Source organism: Myiozetetes cayanensis, unplaced genomic scaffold (genome assembly GCF_022539395.1).
Source record: "Myiozetetes cayanensis isolate MyiCay16 unplaced genomic scaffold, myiCay2020 scf358, whole genome shotgun sequence".
NCBI classification, from domain to species: Eukaryota; Metazoa; Chordata; class Aves; order Passeriformes; family Tyrannidae; genus Myiozetetes; species Myiozetetes cayanensis.
In genome coordinates this window covers 31,356-42,636 of record NW_026087586.1, presented here as the reverse complement: position 1 = coordinate 42,636, position 11,281 = coordinate 31,356, and the positions used below count along the sequence as shown (strand labels likewise).

Here is an 11,281-nt window from a genome sequence, read left to right as displayed (position 1 = left end):
ATCATCTTCTCATCATCATCTTCCTCCTCCTCTTCCTCGGGCTCTGCCCCTCCCCCTACTCGGTGTCCCCTCCTTCCTCCTCCTCCTCCTCGGGGCCTTCATCTCCCCCACCCTCCTCCTCCTCCTCCTCCTCCTCAGGTTCCTCTTCCTGGGGGTCTCCCCCTTCCTGGGGGTCTCCCCCTCTCTCCTCCTCCTCCTCCTCAGGATCTTCCTCCCCCATCTCAGGTGGTCTCTCCTCCCCCTCCCCCATCTCAGGGGGTCTCTCCTCCCCCTCCCCCATCTCAGGGGTCTCTCCTCCCCTCCCCATCTCGGGGGTCTCTCCTCGTGCCCCCCCCTCATTGCCGGGGGTCCGGGGTGCCCCCCGCACTCGTGGCAGGCGCAGTCGGAGCGGTGGGAGGGGCGGGAGTCGCGCTGGGGGTTGTAGAAATCTTTGGGATGGAAAGTTTGGGATTATTCCCATGGATTCCTCTCCCCAGGAATGGGGGGTTTGGGATGGGGATGGGATGGAAAGTTTGGGATTATTCCCATGGATTCCCCCCCAGGAATGGGGGTTTGGGATGGGGGGAGGGAGGGATGGGATGGAAAGTTTGGGATTATTCCCATGGATTCCCCCCCAGGAATGGGGGGTTTGGGATGGGGGGATGGGGATGGGATGGAAAGTTTGGGATTATTCCCATGGATCCCCCCCAAGGAAGGGGGGGTTTGGGATGGGGATGGGATGGAAAGTTTGGGATTATTCCCATGGATCCCCCCCAAGGAAGGGGGGGTTTGGGATGGGGGGATGGGGATGGGATGGAAAGTTTGGGATTATTCCCATGGATTCCCTCAGGAATGGGGGGTTTGGGATGGGGGATGGGGATGGGATGGAAAGTTTGGGATTATTCCCATGGATTCCCCAGGAATGGGGGTTTGGGATGGGGGGTGGGGATGGGATGGAAAGTTTGGGATTATTCCCATGGATCCCCCAAGGAAGGGGGTTTGGGATGAGGGGGATGGGATGGAAAGTTTGGGATTATTGCCATGGATTCCCCCCCCCAGGAATGGGGGGTTTGGGATGGGGGGGTTTGGGACTCACCGAACTCCCCCGGGGGGGGCGGGGGTCCCTCGAGGGCCGCCAGGAGGGCGAGCAGGAGGCGACAGGAGGGTTCCCCGCGGGCCACCAGCAGAGCCCGCAGCCGGCCCGGCCAGTCCGAGCCCCCCGGGGGTCCCAGCGCGGCCACCTCGGGCTCCGACACCGCCCCCGCCGCCCGCAGCCCCTCCAGCAGAGACCACCCCGGCACCCGCGACAGGCGGCGGTCCAGGGACAGACCCCCACCCCGGACCTGCTCCAGGGCAGACATCGGCACTGGGGGGGAGAAAGAAATGAGGTAAAAACAGAGAATAATGGGATGAAAATGGGGGATAATGGGGTGTAAATGGGGTCAGACCAGCCCGGCACCCGCGACAGGCGGCGGTCCAGGGGGAGACCCCCGCCCCGGACCTGCTCCAGGGCGGACATCGGCACTGGGGGGGCACAAAAATGGGGGAAAATGGGGTAAAAATGGGTGTAAATGGGGTGTAAATGGGGTTACACCGCCCCGCAGCCCCTCCAGCAGAGACCACCCCGGCACCCGCGACAGGCGGCGGTCCAGGGAGAGACCCCCACCCCGGACCTGCTCCAGGGCGGACATCGGCACTGGGGGGAGAGAAATGAGGTGAAAATGGGAGTAAATGGGGTAAAAATGGGTGTAAATGGGGGATAATGGGGTGTAAATGAGGTCACACCGCCCCGCAGCCCCTCCAGCAGAGACCACCCCGGCACCCGCGACAGGCGGCGGTCCAGGGAGAGACCCCCGCCCCGGACCTGCTCCAGGGCGGACATCGGCACTGGGGGGAGAGAAATGAGGTGTAAATGGGGGATAATGGGGTGAAAATGGGGGATAATGGGGTGTAAATGAGGTCAGACCGCCCCGGCACCCGCAGCCCCTCCAGCAGAGACCACCCCGGCACCCGCGACAGGCGGCGGTCCAGGGAGAGACCCCCGCCCCGGACCTGCTCCAGGGCGGACATCGGCACTGGGGGGGAGAGAAAATGGGGTAAAAATGGGTGATAATGGGGTGTAAATGGGGTTACACCGCCCCGCAGCCCCTCCAGCAGAGACCACCCCGGCACCCGCGACAGGCGGCGGTCCAGGGAGAGACCCCCACCCCGGACCTGCTCCAGGGCGGACATCGGCACTGGGGGGGACAAAAATGAGGTAAAAACAGAGAATAATGGGATGAAAATGGGGGATAATGGGGGGTAAATGGGGTCAGACCAGCCCGGCACCCGCGACAGGCGGCGGTCCAGGGACAGACCCCCACCCCGGACCTGCTCCAGGGCAGACATCGGCACTGGGGGGGACAAAAATGGGGATAAATGGGGTGAAAATGGGTGTAAATGGGGTGTAAATGGGGTTACACCGCCCCGCAGCCCCTCCAGCAGAGACCACCCCGGCACCCGCGACAGGCGGCGGTCCAGGGAGAGACCCCCACCCCGGACCTGCTCCAGGGCGGACATCGGCACTGGGGGGAGAGAAATGGGGTAAAAATGGGGTAAAAATGGGGGTAAATGGGGTTACACCGCCCCGCAGCCCCTCCAGCAGAGACCACCCCGGCACCCGCCACAGGCGGCGGTCCAGGGACAGACCCCCGCCCCGGACCTGCTCCAGGGCGGACATCGGCACTGGGGGGAGAGAGAAATGAGGTAAAAACAGAGAATAATGGGGTGAAAACAGAGAATAATGGGGATAAATGGGGTGTAAATGGGGGATAATGGGGTGTAAATGGGGTCAGACCACCCCGGCACCCGCCACAGGCGGTGGTCCAGGGAGAGACCCCCACCCCGGACCTGCTCCAGGGCAGACATCGGCACTGGGGGGGACAAAAACGGGGGTAAATGGGGGATAATGGGGTGTAAATGGGGGATAATGGGGTGTAAATAGGGTCAGACCACCCCGGCACCCGCGACAGGCGGCGGTCCAGGGACAGACCCCCACCCCGGACCTGCTCCAGGGCGGACATCGGCTCTGGGGGGGACAAAAACGGGGGTAAATGGGGTAAAAATGGGGTGAAAATGGGTGTAAATGGGGACAGATCACCCCCCCGGACCTGCTCCAGGGCGGACATTGGCACTGGGGGGGCACAAAAATGGGGGTAAATGGGGGTGAATGGGGTAAAAATGGGTGTAAATGGGGGATAATGGGGTGTAAATGGGGTCAGATCAGCGCGGCACCCGCGACAGGCGGCGGTCCAGGCAGAGACCCCCACCCCGGACCTGCTCCAGGGCAGACATCGGCACTGGGGGGGACAAAAATGGGGGTAAATGGGGTGAAAATGGGGGTGAATGGGGTAAAAATGGAGGGGAATGGGGTGAAAATGGGAGGGAATGGGGTGAAAATGGGGTAAAAATGGGGGTGAATGGGGTGGGAATGGGGGTGAATGGGGTGAAAATGGGGAATGGGGTGAGAATGGGGGGGAAATGGGGAGAGAAATGGGGATGGGAATGGGGGTGAATGGGGTGGAAATGGGGGAGAAATTGTGTTGAATGGGGTTAAAATGGGGGGGAAATGATTGGGAAATGGGGTGAAAATGGGGTTTAAGTGGGGTGAAAATGGGGTTTGAATGGGGAGGAAATGGGGGGAAATTGGGGTGAAAATGGGGGTGGAAATGGGGGGAAAATTGAGGTGAAAATAGGGGTGAAAATGGGGGATAATGGGGTGGAAATGGGGTTTGAATGGGGTGAAAATAAGGGGGAAATGGGGTGAAAATGGGGTTGAAATGGGGGAAAGTTGGGGCTACTGGGGGAAATGGGGCTACTGGGGAGTAAATGGGGGGCTGCTGGGGAAATGGGGCAATGGGGGGCAATTGGGGCTGCTGGGGGAAACTGGAACAACTGGAGGGGAAATGGGGCAACTGGGAGGAAATTGAGGTACTGGGGGCAAAGGGATTAATGGGGGCTACTGGGGCAGTGGGGGGCTACTGGGGCAGTGGGGGGCTACTGGGAACAACAGGGGGCAAATGGGGCTACTGGGGTGATGGGGGCAACTGGGGGCTACTGGGACAAGGGGGTTAATGGGGGACGGTGGAATTAGTTGGGAGGCAACTGGGAACAACTGGGGGCAACTGGACCCCTGGAATGGGCAACCAAACCCCCGGGGAGGGCACGAGGGATGGGGAGGGGGGCAGGGAACGGTGGCTGGGGGTCCTATGGGGGTCCCGATCCTATAGGGGATACTGGGGGTCCTATGGGGGTCCCGATCCTATAGGGGATACTGGGGGTCCTATAGGGGGTCCCGATCCTATAGGGGATACTGGGGGTCCTATGGGGGGTCCCGATCCTATAGGGGTTACTGGGGGTCCTATAGGGGGTCCCGATCCTATAGGGGATACTGGGGGTCCTATGGGGGTATTATAGGGGGTCCCGATCCTATAGGGGACTACTGGGGGTCCTATGGGGGTCTTATAGGGGGTCCTGATCCTATAGGGGATACTGGGGGTCCTATGGGGGTCCCGATCCTATAGGGGGTACTGGGGGTCCTATAGGGGGTCCTGATCCTATAGGGGACACTGGGGGTCCTATGGGGGTTTATAGGGGGTCCCGATCCTATAGGGGATACTGGGGGTCCTATGGGGGTTTATAGGGGTCCTGATCCTATAGGGGATACTGGTCCTAGGGGATTTATAGGGGGTCCGATCCTATAGGGATACTGGGGTCCTATGGGGGGTTTATAGGGGGGGGTCCCGATCCTATAGGGGGGGTCCCGACCCCATAGGGGACACCCTGGGGCTGCTCCTCCCCTCCCCCCGGGGTCTAAAGGGGGGCTGGGCTGTCCCCTATAGACCCTTCCCCCCTCCGGGGTCCCCCGTACCTGTTCGCGACCCCCCCCGATCCCCTCCGGGCTATTTATAGCCCCGACCTTGGGGGCGCGGCCGGGCCCCGCCCCCGCTGACGTCACGGGGGCGCCAGAGGTCCCTATGGAGTTCCGTAGGGTCCCTTTGGGGTCTCTTTGGGGTCCCTTTGGGGTCCTTTGGGGGTCTCTTTGGGGGTCTCCCTCTCTCCCGCCCGTCCCCGCCAGGGGGCGCCAATCCCACCCCCACCCCCGCGCTGGCCCCGCCCCTTTCCCTCTTTGGCCCCGCCTCTTTCTCCGGGCTGTACCACTCGAGGAGGGGGGAGGGGACCCCACCCCCCCCACGGGTGGCGCGCGCCGGCCGAGGCCATAAAAGGGGCGGGCGTGGCGCGCGGGGGCGCAGTGCGGGCGCCACGTGGAGCGGGAGCGGCACCGCCATGGCCTCCAACGGTACCGGGGACGGCGAGCGGGGCGGGGGGAGAGGGGAGAGGAAGGGACGGGGAGAGAGCGCGGAACCCCCTCGGTACCTCGGGGCGGTGGGGTACAGACACCTTCCCCCCTCCTCATAGATTCCCTCACCTCGGGGAGGGTCACAGACACAGCTCCTCTCCCCTCACAGATCCTTCCTCACATCGGGGGGTGGGTCACAGACACCCCCCCTCTGCCCCTCACAGATCGTTCCTCACCTCGAGGAATGGGTCACAGACACCCCCTCTCCCCCTCACAGATCCTTCCTCACATCGAGGGGTGGATCACAGACACCCCATTTCCCCTTCATGGATCGTTCCTCACATCGGGGAGTGGGTCACAGGCACCCCATCTCCTCCTCACAGATCTTCCTCACATCGGGGGGTGGGTCAGAGGCACCCCTATCCCTCATAGATTTTTCTCCTCACCTCGTGGGGGGGGGGGGCACAGACAGCCCCTCTCCCCCTCACAGACCCTTCTTCACATCGGGGGGTGGGTCACAGGCACCCCCATCCCTCATGGATCCCCTCCTCATTTCGGGGAGTGGGTCACAGGCACCCCCACTCATAGATCTCCTCCGTACCTCGAGGGGTGGGTCACAGACCCTTCCTCACCTGCGGGGAGGGTCACAGATATCCCCTCTCCCCCTCACAGACCCCTCCTCATTTTGCGGTTTGGGTCACAGACGCCCCCATCAGTGAGGGGAGAGGGTCACAGAAACTCCCCCGTCCCTCACAGACCCCTCCTCATTTTGGGGAGTGGGTCACAAACACTCCCCCTCTCATAGATCTGCTCCTCGCTTCAGGGAGGGTTGTGAGAAAGATCTAATTTATTTCCTTATTCCTCACAAAGTGGGTCACAGACACCCCCCCCCCTCCCTCAGAGACCCCTCCTCACCTCGCGGGGCACAAATTGCCCCTCTCAGCCCGTATCGGGGGGTTTTTGGGGGGTCTGGAGACACCCCCGGTAAGGCGGGAGGGGATGAGGGTTAACCCTGAGAGAAAGGGGGGATATTCCGGAGCCCCCCGCGCTTAAAGCCGCTTCCTCGCGCTTTTTCTTTCATCGATAGCCTTTTAAACGCTTAATTCCCTGTTAATTATCGTCGTTTGGCGGTTGTTTAATTGTGAATTTCTCGTTAAGTGGCGGGGGGGGCTGTGATTTGATGCCTCCCCGTTTCCGCCACGCCTCGAGCTTGTTCCCTAATTCTCATTTCTTCTTTTTCTTTCAATATTCCTTGAATATTTCCCTAACTTGGCGTTTCTCGCCGGTTCTTTTAAGCCCGAACCGTCCGTTTCGCCTTTCATTTGTATGGGTTTTTTTGTTTTTAATGGCTAAAACCCTCGCGGGCGGCGCCGAACAAAGCGCCGCGCCCCGGGATGCTCCGCGCCCTCACCGGGAAGCGTGGGGATAACCCCCCAAACCCGCGATTTTAATACCAGAACAAAACCTTAATTTTTTTGAGGGGATTCGGGGTGTTTTGAGGGATTTTATCACCCTTTTTTTTTTTTTTGAAGGGTTTAACGGGGCTCTTCCCCCCCCCCCCCCCCCCCCGGCCGCCATTTTGTGGTTTTGCCGCTGCGCCACCGCCGCCATTTGGTGCGCGCGGCGCGTGCGCGGCGCCGCTGCCGCAGTGACACATCCGGGTCCTTTCCCGCTGCTCCCCCGCCCCGTTAAATCAATTAAATCAAAATAAAGATTTCAGTTAATAAAACAACACCTTTCACACGCCCCCCCTTCCCGTGCGTCGGCCTAAAAACGTGAATTTCGGGGTAAAAATCCTTGATCTTCGCCGTTTCTTTCACGCAAACCCGCTGCGAGGCGGGAAAGGGCCGCCATGTTGGGGGGGGGAAGCCTGAGGGGGGAGCTCAGACCTCCCTTTTGTTGTGGATTTCTGAGGGAAAATCGCAATTTTTTTAGCGGATCTGTGTCTTTGTAGTTAAATATGTAATAGAGAGTTAAATTTTTTCGTTCGTTGTTTTGTTTATGTCGCTTTTGGGGGCTGTGCGAGAGTAAATACAGGGTGCTTTGATCTCCTTTTTGTTGAGCGGAGCCTGAGGGGAATCTGAACGTTCAGCTTCGTCTGACGTCTAAATCGTTAGTTTTTTAACACTTATATCGCTTTTATTTACGTTTAAAAAAAACTTAAACGCGGTGGGTTTCTTCTTTATTTTCGGGGTGTGTTTTGTGTTAGAACCATGTGCTTCCACCCCGCCTTTTTGTTGTGCGGTACCTGAGGGGAATTTTAACGTTTTCCATTCTTTATTTTGCATCTAAATAAAATGGATTTATGTTTATCCTTTTTTTTTTAACGTATAAATGGTTGGATTTGTGTGTGTTTTTAGGGGGATATTCCTTGTTCAAGAGGAGCGTTTGTTCCCTCCTTTTGTTATGCAAAGCCTGAGGGGAATTTAAACGTTCACTTTTACTTTTGCATTTCAGTAATAAAATTTACTTTTACTCTTTTTTTTATTTTAAAACTTTATTTTTTTGTGCCTTTTTTTTTTTTTTGGGCGGGAAAATTCCCTCTGAAAGAGCCATTTGTGGCTTTTGAGTGGATAAAACGCCCAAATTCCTCGTTTTGTGCCTTGGCTTCGCAATTTCTGCCTTAAAATCCCTTTGTTTTCATAAATAGTTGTAGTTTTCTTTGATATTTTTCAGGTTACAGGTAGATTATACCACATCAACATACGTTAATGTTTGATTACAATAGCGTATTTCATTGTAGGTATTTTTTAGTTCTAGTTTTAATTTTGGGGGGGAATTCTATTCTTTGCAATGGTAATGTTTAATATTTATTTATTTATTTGTTTATTTATACAAATAACGCAAATAATTTGTGTTATTTTGTCCTTAGATTACAACCAGGCTCTATAACACAAATGCACCTTTCAACATTTAATTTCAAAGCTGTTTTTTGCACCTAAATTTGAACTTTAATACAATATTTATCATTATTTCTTTTGCTAAATTACACCCAGACTCAATAACACAAAGCCACCTATTAATATTTAATTCTAGGGCTATTTTTACACTTGAACTGAGCTTTTAATACAATATTTATTATTGGTTTTCTTCTAAGTTGCAGTTGGAACCTATAACAAACACAGTTATTAATAGTTAACTCTGGGGGTATTTTATATTTGTTAATTCTGATTTTTGACCCAGTTTCATTTCTCACCGGATTACAGCCAGGTTCTGCAGCACAAACACAGCTATTAATAATTAACTTGGGTTGTATTTTACACTTGGTAATTCTGATTTTTGACCCAGTTTCTCTCTTTTCTCCCCCCAGATCACAGCCAGGTTCTATAGCACAAATGCACCTTTTAATAATTAACTCTTGTGGTATTTTACAGTTACAACATTCAATTTTTAACCCATTTCTCAGATTCCAGCCAGGTTCTATAGCACAAATGTATAACTCAAACACAAGTCTCAACACTTAATTTTGGGGGTATTTTACACTTTATAATTCTGATTTTTAACCCATTTTTCCCCAGATTACAGCCATGTTTTGTAACACAAATCTATAACACAAACACACATACCAATATTTAACTGTGGGAGTATTTTATGCTTATAAAATCCAATTTTTAATCTGATTTTTAACCCAGTTATCCCCCAGATTACAGCCAGGTTCTGTAACACAAATCTACACACACACACGTACCTAGTGCTTAACTTGGGAGTATTTTACCCTTATAAAATCCAATTTTTAATCTGATTTTTAACCCATTTGTCCCCCAGATTACAGCCAGGTTCTGTAACACACACACACAGTTCTTAGTGCTTATATTTGGGGATATTTTACCCTTATAAAATCCAGTTTTTAATCCGATTTTTAACCCATTTCTCCCATTTCTTCTCAGATTACAGCCAGGTTTTGTAACACAAATCTATAGCACAAACACACATACCAATATTTAACTGTGGGAGTATTTTATGCTTATAAAATCCAATTTTTAATCTGATTTTTAACCCAGTTTCTCTCATTTTTCCCCCAGATTACAGCCAGGTTCTGTAACTCACACCCACACAGTTCTTAGTGCTTATATTTGGGGGTATTTTACGCTCGTAAAATCCATTTTTAATCTGATTTTAACCCAGTTCTCCCATTCCCCCAGATTACAGCCAGATTCTGAAATACACACAGCCTTAGTGCTTATTTGGGGTATTTACACTTATAAAATCCAGTTTTAATCCGATTTTTAACCCATTTATCCCATTTCTTCTCAGATTACAGCCAGGTTCTGTAACTCACATACACACAGTTCTTAGTGCTTATATTTGGGGATATTTTACCCTTATAAAATCCAGTTTTTAATCCGATTTTTAACCCAATTTCTCTCATTTCTCCCCAGATTACAGCCAGGTTCTGTAACACAAATCTATAGCACAAACACACATACCAATATTTAACTGTGGGAGTATTTTACCCTTATAAAATCCAGTTTTTAATCTGATTTTTAACCCATTTATCCCCCAGATTACAGCCAGGTTCTGTAACTCACACCCACACAGTTCTTAGTGCTTATATTTGGGGGTATTTTACGCTCGTAAAATCCATTTTTAATCTGATTTTTAACCCAGTTTCTCCCATTTCTCCCCCAGATTACAGCCAGATTCTGTAGCACACACACACAGCTCTTAGTGCTTATATTTGGGGGTATTTTACACTTATAAAATCCAATTTTTAATCCGATTTTTAACCCAGTTTCTCTCATTTCTCCCCAGATTACAACCAGGTTCTGTAGCACACACACACAGCTCTTAGTGCTTATATTTGGGGGTATTTTACCCTTAGAAAATCCAATTTTTAATCCGATTTTTAACCCAGTTTCTCCCATTTCTCCCCAGATTACAGCCAGGTTCTGTAACACAAATCTATAACACAAACACACATACCAATATTTAGCTGTGGGGTATTTTACCCTTATAAAATCCAATTTTTAATCCGATTTTTAACCCATTTTCTCCCATTTCTCCCCAGATTACAGCCAGGTTCTGTAACTCACACACACATAGCTCTTAGTGCTTATATTTGGGGGTATTTTACACTTATAAAATCCATTTTTAATCCGATTTTTAACCCATTTCTCCGATTTCTCCCCAGATTACAGCCAGGTTCTGTAACACACACACCCAGTTCTTAGTGCTTATATTTGGGGATATTTTACCCTTATAAAATCCAATTTTTAATCTGATTTTTAACCCATTTTCTCCCATTTCTCCCCAGATTACAGCCAGGTCCTGTAACACAAATCTATAGCACAAACACACATACCAATATTTAGCTGTGGGGGTATTTTACCCTTATAAAATCCAATTTTTAATCCGATTTTTAACCCAGTTTCTCCCATTTCTCCCCAGATTACAGCCAGGTTCTGTAACTCACACACACACCCAGTTCTTAGTGCTTATATTTGGGGGTATTTTACCCTTATAAAATCCAATTTTTAATCCGATTTTTAACCCAATTTCTCTCATTTCTCCCCCAGATTACAGCCAGGTTCTGTAACACAAATCTATAACACAAACACACCTACCAATATTTAGCTGTGGGGGTATTTTACCCTTATAAAATCCAATTTTTAATCTGATTTTTAACCCATTTTCTCCCATTTCTCCCCAGATTACAGCCAGGTTCTGTAACTCACACACACACACACACACACACACAGTTTTTAGTGCTTATATTTGGGGGTATTTTACCCTTATAAAATCCAATTTTTAATCCGATTTTTAACCCAGTTTCTCCCATTTCTCCCCAGATTACAGCCAGACGGCGACACAAAGGTACCTGCCCCGTCCCCCCCACCCCCTCACCCCCATTCCCATCGGGATTTATCCCGTTTTTTCCCCCTCCTGACCCCGTTTTCGCCCGTTTCTGGTGCAGCTACGGCGCGTACCCCACGCCCCCCAGCCAGGGCTACTCGGGGCAGAGCA

The 11,281-nt window shown here is 52.2% G+C and overlaps 1 long non-coding RNA gene across 5 annotated transcripts; it reads left to right on the top strand.

Moving 5' to 3' along the window:
- The first annotated feature begins 5,520 nt into the window (after positions 1-5,520).
- On the top strand, positions 5,521-11,100 carry LOC126646594 (uncharacterized). 5 transcript variants are annotated; one of them, XR_007630328.1, is made up of 5 exons: positions 5,521-8,971; positions 9,094-9,215; positions 9,583-9,707; positions 9,833-10,582; positions 10,717-11,100. It is a non-coding gene; the product is annotated as an uncharacterized LOC126646594 (long non-coding RNA). The 5 variants fall into 5 exon arrangements; XR_007630332.1 differs by lacking the exons at positions 9,094-9,215; positions 9,583-9,707 and adding an exon at positions 9,216-9,350 and having other exon boundaries at positions 5,521-8,846; XR_007630329.1 differs by lacking the exon at positions 9,583-9,707 and having other exon boundaries at positions 9,094-9,350; positions 9,833-10,459.
- Positions 11,101-11,281: the final 181 nt, after the last annotated feature.